This window comes from Anoplolepis gracilipes, chromosome 9 (genome assembly GCF_047496725.1).
Source record: "Anoplolepis gracilipes chromosome 9, ASM4749672v1, whole genome shotgun sequence".
Classification (NCBI taxonomy): domain Eukaryota; kingdom Metazoa; phylum Arthropoda; class Insecta; order Hymenoptera; family Formicidae; genus Anoplolepis; species Anoplolepis gracilipes.
This window is the reverse complement of record NC_132978.1, coordinates 11,770,649-11,786,496: the sequence shown is the minus strand read 5'-3', so window position 1 is coordinate 11,786,496 and position 15,848 is coordinate 11,770,649. Positions and strand designations below refer to the sequence as shown.

Here is a 15,848-nt window from a genome sequence, read left to right as displayed (position 1 = left end):
TCGTGTTATAGATAATAATGTAACAAAGAGAGAATGCCTTCAACAGACTTTGCTTTCAATAACATTTCAATTTGTATATTTGATAGCATTAATGTTGCGATATTTATTTCTAATGTATGAATTTTATAATGTTATACACAAAGCATTTATATATACATATACTGAAGAATGTAAAATGACATGACTTGATTGTCGTAAAGAGTTTAGATAACTTCTTTATTCAACATTCAAATAGTGAATCTTTGTCTAAAATCATAAATTTGAATTCTTGTTTTAAATTATCCTTATTTTTTTTTCTTAAATTTAGTTTTTAGAGTTACACTCTTATATAAGCATTCCTCTTACAAGTTTTACAAGATCCTCTAGTTACACCACTGTTATCGTGGGCGTAGATACCGCGTGAATTAAACAAAGGCAGAATGACCGGGCGGGGCTTTCGATCGGCGCGCGTCGCGCATGCGTTTGCGACGCGGCAAAATTTCGACCCATGTCACGTCGTAACCCGAACGGAGTGTGTGGAACCGAGTGTTCGTTACGCGTCTCCTCTGCTTGTCGTATGACAAGCGAGAGAAAGAGAGACTAGTGCGTCCCTATTTTTTTTCTCTCGCCCGTCGGCCATTTTGCTACGCCAGCTTAATATTCGCCGCTCATTTTCTCGCGCGCCTGTAACTCTATATCCGCACCGATGAGGCACAATTGTCGTTCCGCGCTTCTTTGTTCTCTCGCGCAACTTTAATAATCGGCCCCGACTGCGCTTGGATCGAAGTCGCGCGTGGGTTCTCGTTCTCGCGGATTAGTCATCGATCGACACGCGCGATCGGTGCACCGCGACGACAGGTGGCCCCGACAAATTGAAAATTAATCCAATTAGATCGCGCGCGCTCGCTTCTATTTGTTTGAACAGAGTGCGAGCAGTCACACATAGGGTTTCTCTTATAAACAATGAGCGATCGTGCGGTGACACACCTTGCGCGCTGAATTTAATCACGATTATGCAATTGTCACTACAGTTTAGGATTAGATTGTATTAGATCGATTAATTTTCTTAAAACGTACACACATACCCTATCAGCACACATGTTCAAAAGATGTCCATAAAAGATTCACAGGATATTAAAATATGTTTTAATAACATTCTATGGATCTCCTATAAACATCTTTTGAACATGTGTGCCGATAAGGTACATGTCAAACTGGATTCGAGATCTATCAGTTAGACTTGACGCAGATAAAAACATTCTATGTCAAATGTGTAGATTGTTGGTAGATTGTTTAGAGAACAAATTCTTTATCGATATATGCCCTCTAAATTATTGTTGCATCGATTTTACAAACGGCAAGCCACATTTCTATTTAGATTCGAACGTTATTCGGCTTTGTATTTCGTAGCGACGGTGATTAACTGAAATGCGCTGATTAACCGCGACACATCTGCGACGACAAAATCGAGTGCTCGAACGGAACGGAACGAGACGGCGTCCTCGCGCCGAATTAATCATTTCAACAGCTGCTGTCGCATTAGCAGCAACGGATAAGACAAATGAACGTCGTGGAGCTTGTTAAGACGTAATCCGAGAGATGTGTCTGCACCGTCTCTCGCTTCCACCTTCGTCTCCGTCACCATCGTCGTCGCACATCCGCCGTCGTCTCATCCGGGATTAGACTATCTGCTTTTACACCACGGGTAGCCATTTTATCCTCCTTTGTTTATCAGCCACCAAGAAGACTTTTCTCGCTTTCTGACAGTTTGTCATATTTAGTCTTCATACAACGTTGTTATCGAACGCATCCTATAAATATAATTTTTATATGTTAAAATATTATATAATAATTTAAATTTTAACTATTGTACGTTAACATTATTTGAAAAATTAATAACTAGCACAACGTATAATATAATTTAACAGTATAATATAATTAAAAAATAATGAAAATGACTTAGAGAAAATAATTGCACTCTCTTTGCCAGAATATTTTTTAAGCATAAATTTCATTTATATCATTTTTTTAATCATATAAATTTTGTATAAAAATAATATTATATAAGAAGAATTATAATTTGTATATTATTATAATTTTTATATACTTTTAATAGAGATAAAAGCGTCTATTTTTATACTTTATTATTGTCAAAAGAGAGATAGAAAGGGATGATCATATCGTTGAAACGTGTAGATCGTTCGGATTGTTCCGGTTAGGGTGGACGTCAAGGAACGTGACATTTCGCGTTTCGTGCGTAGTCGTGATTCGTATAGCCTCTCTGATGACAGATAATGTCAATGCGGGTACCATCGGGAGATCGGGTGAATCACGATGTGATCTTCACCTTCACCTGGCTTGAATTGTCGGCAGTGCGAAATACGATTGCGCCGTAAATATATTCCTTTGGCCTCTTCTTTTCAAGCCTAACTTTGAAAATATAATATTGAATATTAATTTTAAGAGAGAGAGAGAGAGAGAGAGAGAGAGAGAGAAGAAGAAAGAGAAAAAAGAGGTATCTCAGAATTGTCATATATTATAATATACTTATTATATTATAATATACATATTCATATTGTGTATTGTTATCTCTTAATTTGCTACCTCATTTAATTTTGGTTTTATATTCTTATATGTTTTATATTTTTAATATTATATATTCAATATCTCAATATCAGTAAATTATAATATAAATTAAAATATATTGCGCAAAAAATAGTTGCTTATGAAATAATAATTAGTTTAGCTGCATGATTGGAAAATTATTAGCTTAATAGAAATAATTTATATTATTTTTGTATTATTAAAATTGTATACTATTATGCAGACATATGAGTATTCATGCAGATTTAAAAAAATATTAATTGACACATCATTAAAGATTGATAACTGTTTGAAAAAAATCGAATTCTTGAATTGATTTGTTAAAGTGCTACATTGCTGTGCTATAGGATGACTTTAATTATCAGCGAGTACATTATCAGCAAAGTGCGATTACGTGGAGCACTTTGTATATAGAAATCGACCTTTCAAATACGGGTGCACGTAGTCGACGGCGTTCTTCGATTCTACTTCGCTTTTGTCAGGCCGAGTATTGCGCCTCTCCATTTTGTCATCCCCCAGCGGGGTTTCAATGTTGTAACCATGGAGACGTCGCGTTTCCGCAAGGGGAACGTGTAAAGGGTGTCGACCGTACGTACGCAAGTATGGAGAGACTGTCATTGTTAAAACTTACGCACGTATCGCGTATATGATGCCGTATTAATAAAACTGTTATATTATCTACATATTAACTTTTGGCATAAATTAAATTTATAATAGTAATACAAATTTAAGATTAAAATTAATATAATGGATACAATATTAATATTGTATAGTTTTTTTATCGTCCGCGTGATCGTCCAGAGTTGTCAAAGAATTTAAAGAAAAAAAAAAAAAATTAAATGTAATTTACTGCAGTTACAGAAATACATATGTATATAAGAATGCATATGAGAGAATTTATAGCATGTTTTACATAAAATTGTTGTGTTTGCAGAAAATTATTATATATACAAATTTCAATTATAAAGTGTAAGATAGAATGGGGTTGACGAGAAAATTCGCTCCCGAACCTGTCAATCATTCAACGTCGCGGCGTGTCCTCGGCGTTAAATGGCCAATGAGTTTCATAGGAGCCATTAAGGGGTCCTTGATTCGTAATGAGTCTCTCAAGGAGAGTCTTATGATTATCCATCATTAGGATAATAGGGAATAATAACAAAAGAGAGATTCTGATTTATTCAAAACGTGCATCATAGCTTTTTAATTGTTTGCAAATTCTATTAGATAAATTTTGAATTTTATTCGATTAACATGTATTTAATATTAATCAATAATCGGGTGTATTACGCGCGTGTGCATGTGTGCATGCGTGGGTATTACTTAAAAAAATGCTAACAATTCTATAGTAATTTATAGATATATCAGATTAAGTAGATTAGAAAAAATAAATATCGGATTAATCACATGCATATGTTATCTCTTTTTCTTTATATTTGTACGTATGTCATTGCGCCGATTTTGTCGGCGCATATCGACAAAATGCACACGGGGACAAAAAAATCATTATATTCCACGCGAAGGAACCGTTTGTTAGTTCTGGACCATGTCACGAACGCAATTAGTGAGTGATTCGTCAAGCACTGCGAAGTCCTTCACAGTAATAGCAAAGGACCCTCCAGCCGTTGGAGTGTCCTTTCGGTAGCGACTGCATTTTGATTTGCGTCCCAGCGCACTTCCTTACAGTGCAAGCAAGCGAGTCTAACGGCCGATCTTTCATCTGTGAATGCGTCTACTACTATCTCGTTCTGATCGAGTAAACATTGAATGATGCAGAAACATATTTCATCGATCAATTGCTAGAGAACATCGTGCATGTTTTGACACGTCGGAAATATTTCTACATAATATGCTGTATAAACGATGAGAGTAACTTTGTAAAACGCGACATGCGCGATGATATTGCAGGCTAAAATTGTAATTTAATTCAAACCTTGTAATATTATAAATACAGTGAAACTACGTGCGACTCGAGATTCATTCATGTTTGTTTTCAACTTTTTCGCCAAGAAAAGAGTTTCTCTTTTCTACTATGTTTCTTAAGTGTATATTGCCAGTGTCTCTTTCGTTATTCACTAGTTACACAATCTTCTCGGACAAGATATTTATTCGAGTTTCTTTCTGTTACAGGATGGACATTTGCGATAGATCGAGTTTTCTGGCAAGTAAAACGATCTTGTGTGAGAGCATCACGCTACTTGGCCGTTTCACGTTTCGAAATCTTGACGTTACAAGCAGTAAGACGTATTCTTTTCGTAGAACGATCCGATGGGAGACAGAGAGATCGCGAATGCTGTTTACACGCACGGGAAAATCGTACAGCGAAGGTGGTTTCAACAGGAACCCCGTTGCAACCGGACTCCCATTAAAGCAACACCTATTGTAGTCAGAAACGAGCATTGTGTCGGCATTATTGTGTGCAGCAAAGATGCATTGTTATTCACCGCGCTATTCTTATGGCGAGCACCGTTTTTGGCGCCTCGTAGCACGACACCTGGTAGGTGTAATGTTGCCGCTATTTTCTATTATAAGGATAATTTGATACATATCGCGGTCGGGGGTTCGGGACTGTTCGGATACCTGGAGTGCTAAAATTATGCGTAGTATCCTGATTTGCAAGAATAAGATATTTACTTTAATTTGCACTTGCAAAGATTATGTGTCTAGAGAGGCAAAATATCAATATAAAATAATATTACTATTAAAAAAATTTTTTAAGCATTATTAAAATAAATCAATTAAAGAGTATTGTTTTTTTCGTTAATTAAAATAACCTAAATTACATCATATTAATGTTTCATCTATATCGGAATAACTATATCAATATCCAAACGTAACGCAATAATTTTTCCTTCAATTTCGTAGAACAGTAATTTTCTTCGCGTACGATAATTAATTTTTCCGCTGACATTTCCAAGGGCGAAGTGGTGTACGATTAATTAGCCGTATCGACACTCGAGCATCGGACTGGTAGATAACGCCGAAGGCGGAAGCCGCCGGGTGATATACCTTCGGGCCGTTTGGATTTTGCTCACGTAGAAACCCCGTAACGAAATTACCAAAGCTAGAAGCGCCTTCCGTGAAGGACGGACCTTCGTATAATGTGTCTCAATTCCAAGAGCCTGTGTGCTCGAGAGCCCATAGAACCAAACTCAATATGGCGGAGTCAATTGGACGACCCGTACACTTTAGGGGTGTCCCTGTCTCTATCATCTCTCTTTCTCCCGCCCCTCTACCGACGTCCGGAATACAGTCACCCCTTCGTCCTTCCTCCCTCGTCGCCCATTGCCGTGTTACCCCGCGTCTTCTTTCTCCCCTTCTTGCGTACATAATGGGGACACAATCGACTTTGAAGCACAATCGATAGTTACGAGGTCCAGCCGGCGAAAACACCACGGCTCACCTCTTCATCGACTTTGAATGGCACATACACGATCGACCCCCGTGACCGAGCAACCCCCGCCGTATATACGCGCGTTATCGCCTCTTTCTCTCGGAAAAGCATGGTGGAAACGCCATTTTGTTTCTGATACAAAAGCTCCCGGCGTTCTAATGTGTGACGAAAATTTTTGCTTTCAAAGAAAATGATTCGCGCAAATACACGCTTCTCTTCGGCATGCTCGTTTATTTTAATTTTTTTACCAAATGTATTACTGTATAAATGTAGTCTGTATGAATCGTTGACTAAACCCGATTTGTTAATATTTGATGGATATATATCATTTTTATTAATAATATTTAATATAAATTGTAATATAGGAAAAAAATAATATTAAATAAGAAGGTTAAATTTTGTGATTATGTTGGCGAAAATCTTTAAATTATGTTACTATATCTTTAATCACTCATCCACGACCATTTAAGATTTCTAAAATTCGTTTTCATGAATTGATTTGCTGATGAAAAATATTATTATTATATTTTCTGCAAGAACAATAATTTCGTACAGATATACCTTGCAATTCTGACGAGTAAAATGTCAAACTAGATTTCGGAAGACTGATGTGTCAAGATTATAGGGGCGCGTAATAAATCTTAACTTTTTATTATTAAAATAAAACAATGAAAAGTTGTATAATAATCTGCGAAAAGTTATTTAGCATTAAAATAACCAATCGTGTGCGACTGTTAATGACATGTAAATGTAAGATTTGATTGAGAGATAAAAGTGACTTTTTCTCTACGGATCGCGTTGCACATTTGTCGCACATCGTGCGTCGATCGTGCGCACCAAGAGGCCGGCGTATCCGCCGGCAGCGACGAGTTAAAAACGTCGATCGTCACGTCGCATCGCCATGACGACGCGGGGGTGGCCGGTGGCCGTTATACACAACGGTGCTCATTTGTTTGTCATTTCCTCACGGCACGGCGACTCACGGAAACAAAGGACGGGACACGGAGGCGCGGAACAAAAAGCAATCCGTTCGACAACCGTTCGCCACCGAGAACTGCTCTGCTCGCGGGGGGGTTGCCAATGGTCGGCGCCAATAGGGGTGAGAGAGTGCCCCGTTGTTGTTGCTCGCTCGTTCCGGGAGGGAGAGGAGAGACGGGAGGAAGAAAGACGAGGGTGAGCAGCGATAGGACGCGAGGAGGAGAGCAAAGGGGAGGGAGGGTGAAATGCTGGGAATTACCTGTTCGGAAGAGAACATTTCGCGCCGTCATTTTTATTTCGTTTCCGCGGAAAACTCCCGTTAACGCGCTCGCGACCTGATCTCCGCTTCACGTCGAGAACGGAGGTGCCCGATTCTCGAGAGAGATCGTTCGTTCCGTGTCTCTGCGAACGTAAACGCGAGCGAACGTTTGGAAAAAGAGGGAGGGAGGGAGGGAGAGAGGGAGGGAAGAGAGAGAGAGGTCCGTTCTCCGAAGAGAGTGAATTAGAAATGTTTTATGTTGTAATTGTGTGTCGAGTTGCACGATGGATTTTTCGCACGGCGGAGACGCGAGCAACACCAGCCCCTGTGATTTCCGATTCTATGTGATGGAAAGTTATTGTACGATTTCAACATTACGGAAAAAAATATTAGAGATGAAACAACAGAATCAAGGATCAATGTAAAATTTTTGCAACATTGCAAGTATAACGAATAATTGGGATTAAATTCTATTATATATTCGTAAAAAAATATCTTTTGACATTAGTTTTAAAAATCAAATTTTATTGACAGTAATACCCTGTCATATTATTATTTCACATATTAAACTCTAATATGTACCTTTTCTTAAGTAGAAATATATGAATGGATATGGTATAATATTAAGTTTATACCTGCGTCTCGCAGGTGGCACATGAAAGGACGCGTATTCTACATTCATACAAAATCGTATCGTAACGCGCCTGCCAGCAGCTGACGTCACAATTATCGCGACCTAAATAACTCTTGCTATATAAATTCAGGCCCATCGCGCTGACATCGAACGTCAAGGCATTCACCGATACGTCAGCGCATCAAAGACGATCCGTGGAGGATTTCAAAGAGATTCGCGCGATTTAATGGCAACGATCGCGCGGTCTATATATATATATATATATATATATATATATATATATATATATATATATTTGTTATACAGCAAGTCCCTTCCGAGAGAATCTTAACAGCGATACTATCTGTCGCGGGGGACTAGATATCCTCGAAAGAGGACGTCAATGACGGGCTTTCGAGTGTCCGGCATCTCGTTAGTGACGATGACTCTTCCACTCTTTATGAGAGCCCCAGGCTGCGAGAGCTTAACGTATTCTCCTATACTACGTCGCACGGTAGCCAAGTGTCGATTACACACACGATGGATATAAATAAAACCGGCGCGGAAATTAGTCTACGAAACGAGATTTTTTTTTCTCTCTCACATGGTCCGCCAGCGTGACTTTCGAAATTGACGGTATTCAATTTAAACTTGAGGCGTCGTCAAAAGAGGTGAAGGTCTCTTCGTCGTCGCGCAAGTGTCGCCTACCGCGATTTAATGTCATCATTGAACGTTGGTACGGTCGCTTCCCGTTATTGCGGCTAATTGCGATGAATTACGCCCCGCGGCTGCTGTAATCGGAGAACTGTTTCTTCGTAATGGCTGTTAGGATTGCGATCGTTTCTCATGGTGCTCGCGATGGAGAATCATACTCGTATAACTACCATCTACTACTAAAGTTCTCAAATATTTAAACTGTAGAAATTTGACGATATGATTTAACTCGTCAACAATAAATGCCCAACTTTAAGAACAAAAAATTGATTAGTATGTAATGAAATGATTTGTGACAAATGTTTTTTTTGTATCTAAACTTTTTAGTATCTAATTCCCAAAAAATTAAATTATTAACTCTATTTAATTTAATTACACATAACAACTAACATCTTCCTTTCGATTCACGAATTAACTTTTTCTTGTAAATAATAATTTATATAAATTATTACTTACTTCTCTTTGTATTCCTAAATTTTATGAAATTTTAGATATGTATATTTTGAAATGACAAAACTAATATATATGTATATGGACTATTCTTTTTACAAATCAAAAGACGTCAAAGCAAAGTAAAAAAGATGCGAGGACAGCTCATTAATTAGATCATGCAATTATTCATCGCGTAAATTTTGTCATTCTTTTATCGAATTATTTTCCAGAAACTTTTGAGCGTCCAGAGCCAAATAAATCAAATAAATCAACACGTCAGTTATTATTAATTTAATATTTTCTTTTTCTCTCTCCATTATCACCAAAATTTTGATCTCAAAAACAATCATTGGATAAAATTAATTAATCAAGATCGCGCGCTTTCTCTGACATTCGGCAAAATGGAACAACAACGTAGGCATTTTTTGTATAATCATAAGCCTGTTCATGCTGTTTCTGTACGTGATTAACAGGCGCGTTATCCACGGGTGAACGAGGTGTTACAACTCATATAATACTCTTCTACGCTCCCCGGATAAACGACACAAGGGGCCCATTGACTTCGTTCATTGATTTTACGTCAATCTGCAGAGAGCACCCTTACGAGAGTCTCTCCGTGATGCGTTTACCATAAGCGATAAGGGCGGCGCGCGGAGAGAGGGCCGCACGTAGGGTCGTCCGCTCGGCACACCCCATGAAAGGGAAATAGAATAGAAATGACCCCCCACGGGAGTCGCATTAGGGACACATGGCTAGGCGACAAAGCCCGATTCCCTTCCAACCCTCCAGGATCTTAGGCATGTATACGGTTACATAACGTTACGTGCTCGCAACCCCTCGGATCGCTCAGGGGTTGGTGCGAGGGTTGGAATGTACACTCTCTCTGTACCACCCTTCGGCGATGGAAACGCCATTTTGTAAGCGAAAAACGATTGATGGATGGACATATTTTTCTTTTTGAATTTTGTTCTTTTAATATTATATTGTATTATGACAAAGAAATATATTTAAAAAACTGCTTATTATTTTACAAATGATATAATGCTATGCAAATAGATTTTTCCATAATTTACTTTTTGACATATTATATTATATAATATTTTTGATCATTCTTAGACTATGACTACTTTATATATTTGTAAAATCGATGTTCTATACCGATTACTATAATACTTGATTTGTCAAATGTAAATATATCTAATAACTTGAAATTTTACGATTCTTGTTTTATCTTCATATTGTGTAATTCCCGTACTTTCTCATGTAAGTCTGAGAACATTACTTGCGATATTAATTGACATTTTAAGATCATTCCTTTTTGTGTTTCATTTCTATATTACCTGCATCATCATAGCAAATCATTAAAAGCCGATTGCCGAATAATTGACTTGTTAGCACACACGCGTTTCGATTCGAGTTTAATCCCACCCTTCATATAGAAGCACAAAGAGGATCTACAGCAGCGAAGTGGCAAAACGAGAGGATCAGCCACGTCGCAAATGGATTCGATCAGGCGTGTTCCCTGGTAAAACCGGAGGATCTGTAGATCCGTATCGGGACATTCTGTGGACACCTGTTGTGTTGTGTCATCAAACGTGCAGTTCTCTCTAGCTTTGAGTTATCGCGCGGTTGAGTGAGTTCTCGTGTAAAGCCGAGACATCGGGGGCGGCCGCGAGCGCGGTCGGAGGATGGGGAGGTAAAGAGGAACTTGCGAGAGAGGAGACAAAGGTTAATTTGGTACGAGCTGTAATCCGTCTCATCCGTCGGATGGAGTTCCAGGACCCATGGACACGGTGACAGCGGTCCGGATTATTGCCTCGCACCATCGAGGATTATATCGAGCGCGAAAAAAGATTAATCGGCGTTTCCATCCGACCAAAATCCCGTGCGTACTTTTAATGAAGCCGGGAAGGCACATAAGCCATTTGAGGGAGGGGAAATTGGAACACCGTGGTTGCGTAATTGAACGAATAATCATCTAGACGCGATAAAGTCGACAGTGCTGTTTATTAACTACGTGCTATCATATCTCATTTTGATTAAATTGAAGAAATTTAGAAAGAGATTAATTTTCTTGTTAATCCGACAGTTGAGAATATGATAATGAAAGAGAAAAGGAAAAAGATTGTATTACTTTAATTATCTATATAATGTATCTATATAAATATATAAATATTGTATAATATGGTATATATAATACTTTTGATAAAATGTTTTTAACATTTTATTTGCTTCTATTTTAATTTTGCACCGGATTCTGGAAATTTTATTCGTTGAACGGCGCGCACGCTGTTCCGTTAAGTACAAATTCGGAAAATGGCCACCTTCCGCAGGACCTTAATTAACGTACCGCCTCTCGAATCCCGGCCGAGCCGCGGGATCGAGACGTGCCTGGGATCGCGATGTTACCCCATTGTTCGCCAACGTTGGCATTACGATACGGCTGTAACCATCGCGGGAAGTCGAGCCGGCGCAGCGCGGCGCGGCGCGGTACGTCTCGTCGTTAATGTAATGGCGAAAATGGTGAAACGGCCCCGACATCACGTAGAGGTAATTCGGCACGCGTACGCTCGTCTATCAAATTGATTTTCACACCCCGCGTCCCCGCGACGTTCATTTCGCCGCATTTGCCGGACGACTATGTCGCAGCTGTTTTGCATATAAAGATTTTGCCAACGCAGAAACTATGTATTTTCAATTTCATCTATGCGCAAAATATCCCTTATCCGTGATATCTTTCGTTTAAATGGAGAAATTGTAAAGTTAGATTTAGTTTCAATGATTGATCGTATACATGTGTACGTGACATTTGTAAAAAGATAATATTGTAAAGGATTGTTCTATAAGTATGTCTGAAAACGTTGAGTGCTAACGATAATATTGACCATGAAAGAAAGTCCTATGAAAACACGATCTTTGCGGACTATAATCTGCCAGATCTATTTCCAGAAATTCTTACTAGATGGATTTTTCTGATTTCGTGCGTATGAGAACAAATTTATGCAGGGGTTATTCAGGTAGTTTTCGCTCGTGCGCTACTAAGAATGCTCAAATATCGAGACAAATTCTATGATAATATTTTTAAAGTCGTTGGAATGCGAGCGTTTTTGGTTTCTATTGAAATCGAGAGTCCTTTCTGGAGACTATAATTCACACACAATTACAAATATATTTGATTTAATATCTGATCGAATAATAATGATTAAATTTTATACGCGTAAAGAAAATAGCGCATGTTAATGTGATAATTGCGGGTGTACAAATAATTACTATTATTATTATAAAATAACTTTTTTGTGTCGATGAAAATTTGAAATAAACCCTATTAAATATAGTACTAAAATAAACCTTGTCTATATTTGACTTATGCTAATTCTATTTTTTAATCTTTCAAGTGCAAATATTCTCTGTCTAAATGAATTTACGCGAAAGTTACTCTTATTCGATACAAATTCCGATCAATAACCGCAATATTATATAGAAATAAAAAAAATAATCTCGACAGATTTCGGAAGACTCTTGCCTGGAAGGATTAAATATTATATTAGGATATACGTCAAAGTAGACGGTTTTTTTGGCGCACTGCCGCCGAAATCGAGTCGAAAAATGGAAGCATACAGACAGGACGTGACGAGACGCTTTTGAAACGCTCGAAAATAAAGATCGGAGAGGGCACGAGGTTGCAACCGTCGCTCCATTTCGTCGCTTCGGTCTCTGGAGCCCGTCCCTAATTGACTCGCGCCGGCACCCAATCGGACCGCAAATTATAGGTCTCGAGGAAAAGAACGATTATCGGCTAAATAAGAGAGACTACAAACAAACAGAATAAGCGCGCTGACTACGGAGAAACGGCGGAGTAAAAAGAGCCGTTCCGGTAAGTCCAACGGAATGACCTATCCATTGACCGTATAAGACGTATTTTAATGTGTTGACGATATCTGTCATGTGTGTCCGGTTTACACGCGAGACAGCTTAAGTAGAAAATTGCTTGCCTTTCATCATAGTTAAATATTGAAGTAAGTATTCAAGATTCTTCAAGGTGTAGACACACACTAAACAAGGAATCGTATAGTTTAATACATTCACAGAAAGATTCACCATAAGAATATAACTATTGACGCGGTAATACATATTTTTTTTTATGTCCGACAACCTGTAAATCTTAACTGTACCCGTGCATAATATGGTTTCTAAAATATCTCACGTATTTAAAAAGATTTCCAAATTCCGAAATTCTGATTATTGCCTATTATACATCCATTTTATTTCAAATATAAAAAAAAATTCTGCAGAATGCAAACAACACGAACAAATCTAATGTTTTATTTTTAAAAATGCGTCATCGACTTAAGGTAGGTAAGCTGCATCGCTAAAGATGCAATTACACATTTTTTTACGAGAGATAAGACATATCTATTAATATATAAATACATATATGTATACTCACATATACAATCAGTAACATACAAGACGTGAGACGATGCCAATTTGCATACACGTGCGATATTTACGCAATCTCGAAAGCAACCCTCGGCACAGCTGTCCGCACGCAACTCCCCAGATGCCGGCGATATCTCGGCGTGGCATAAAACGTACTAGATATAGACGGGTACGTTTAAATAGATCAAAATCTTATCGTTGGCCACGATCGGTAGCGGCGCTCGGGTCACGCTCAAGTGGACCGTCTAATTTATCGAGCGCGACGGCGCGATAATAACGGCTGCCATATCTGTGAAAAGCATAGACATAACAAGACATAGATTGCGCGTTGCGATCAAGAAACTTGAAAAGAGGACGGAAGCCTTGACACCAGTATTTCCTTCTCTGTCTAATGCATAAATTAAGAAGAGAGCGTAACATTGAACGCACTCTCTCTCTTTCTCTAATATTTCTAATGCGTCATTGAGGCTAAGAGAGCAAAAAAAAAAAAAAAAAAAAAAAAAAAAAAAAGTGCAGTCTATATTTATCATGTTTATGAGAAGGCGATGATGTTAAGAGAGCTTTTCAGCAAGAAAACAGATAAACGCAATATCGTAAACGTAATTAGCTATATCGAATATAGAGAACTTTAAATTTCGAAAATTTTTCTACTTGATAGTTAATCATATGACATTGTAGCTATGTGTATTTTTTTATTAAAAAACTCATAATAATGATAAAGTAAAGCGCGAGAGAGAAAGAGAACGACTACTTCTCGTGACTTGAAATCATCGTGCGGTGTAAAGGCCTACTTACCATTCGGTGTCACGTAGAGACCGCGTTTTAATACATCAAAAACTCGGGAACCCTCTCGTCTCTTGCCCCTCGATCGGCGAGTATCCGGGCGACGATCTTCCTTGTCGGGTGCGCGACACCCCTAGGGGTTCTCTCGCCCCGCGTGATATTCATTTGTTCGGTCTCGCGAGAATCCGCTCTCCCGGAAAGAGAGAGAGAGAGGGAGGGGGGGAGAGAGAGAGAGAGAGAGAATGCGAGAGAGAAGAGAAAAAGCACTACGTACCTTTTGTTTTGCCGGGAGCGAGCTCCGATTGGCGCGTTCGTTCGGTCGCGCCGGCCATGGCAGCCTTTTCCCGGGCTAGGGATATCGGGCCAATAGCCTACTCGAGGGCGTTCCTGGGCGGGCATTGCTACGCGTCCCGCATCCGACTCTCTTCGTTGTCATTATTATTATTATTATCATCGCAGCTGGCGATGTATACCTTTATGAGCTTCCGGCCGTCTCCGCAACGTTGATAAGAGCGATGCATTTCGGAACACTCGCCTATAGTTTCGTTCGTTTCACACCAGATGGCGTCAGATGTATAGTTTCTAAACGAAAGGCAGTTTCGATTATATGTATAGAAAAATAAATTCATGAACAATAAATAAATATATAAATAAATACTATAATTTCTATTTATTTATACATATGCATTATAGATATTATTATTATTCTTACGCGATAAATATTATTTGGCATTAAAAATAAGTGTATAATTTACCTATGTATATCGTACTTTAATCTATGTTACGTCCAATGAAAAACGTCGAGATTAACGTAATTAATTGTAAACCCATATTAGACTATGCATTGAAAATTGAAGAGTAAAGATCGAAATTTGATTAATCAGAACAAAAGGAGCTAAAATTTCTTTGTTCTGATCGATCCAATTTCAATCTTATTAATCAATACATAATCTGATACAGGATTTAGTTTACACTGGAATCGAGCTAAAAAGTACAACGAGTCGCCGTACATCAATTACGTGTTTCGTGACGAAGTCATACGATCGGCGCGAGTCGAGTCGCCGCCTCGCGCGTAAAAATTTCATTGAATTTCGCCGAAAGTGCTCGCGCGGAAGTGTTTGCCGAGTGTATTGAAACCTCGCGTGGATTGAACAGTATCGAGCTCATTTTGCTAATGTGACTAATTTGTTCTTCGCGATCGATCACCGATCGGACAATGTCTATCACCCATAAACGAATCATATCTTGTATTACTTCAATTTACTCCAGACAGTAAAAAACGTGTGCCTCAGTCTATTAGTACGTACGTAATTGCCTTATTTTGCTACAGTCTATCTTCATTTATATTTCATAAAATTATGATGGATATGAAAGAAAAAAATTGCGTATTGCATCAGTGTGAGTGCGCCATAATCGCCTGCATTACGTGAAAGTGCAGTGAACTTCAAGCCAAAAATCGGAATGTGGCCGCGAATCCGCGTAACCTGACCTAGTGACAAAATCGCGTAACAGTCGGAGTCGTTTCGCTCGTGAAAAATCCGTCGAAAATCGCGGCCCGTCCGCCGGGGGTAACGTCCGGAAATAATCGTCGAACGGATTTCGCGAAGATGGAGTGTGCGTCGCGATGAATCACGGATCGCGCGATTTTGGCCAGC

General features: G+C 38.7%; 1 long non-coding RNA gene across 2 annotated transcripts; it reads right to left on the bottom strand.

Moving 5' to 3' along the window:
- Window positions 1–272: 272 nt before the first annotated feature.
- Window positions 273–14,388, bottom strand: LOC140669456 (uncharacterized). Of its 2 annotated transcripts, none has more exons than XR_012047343.1 (4): window positions 14,206–14,388; window positions 13,418–13,699; window positions 2,120–2,409; window positions 273–1,790 (listed from the first exon to the last, which is right to left on the bottom strand). It is a non-coding gene; the product is annotated as an uncharacterized lncRNA (long non-coding RNA). The 2 variants fall into 2 exon arrangements; XR_012047344.1 differs by having other exon boundaries at window positions 2,120–2,405.
- Between the last annotated feature and the right edge of the window lie 1,460 nt (window positions 14,389–15,848).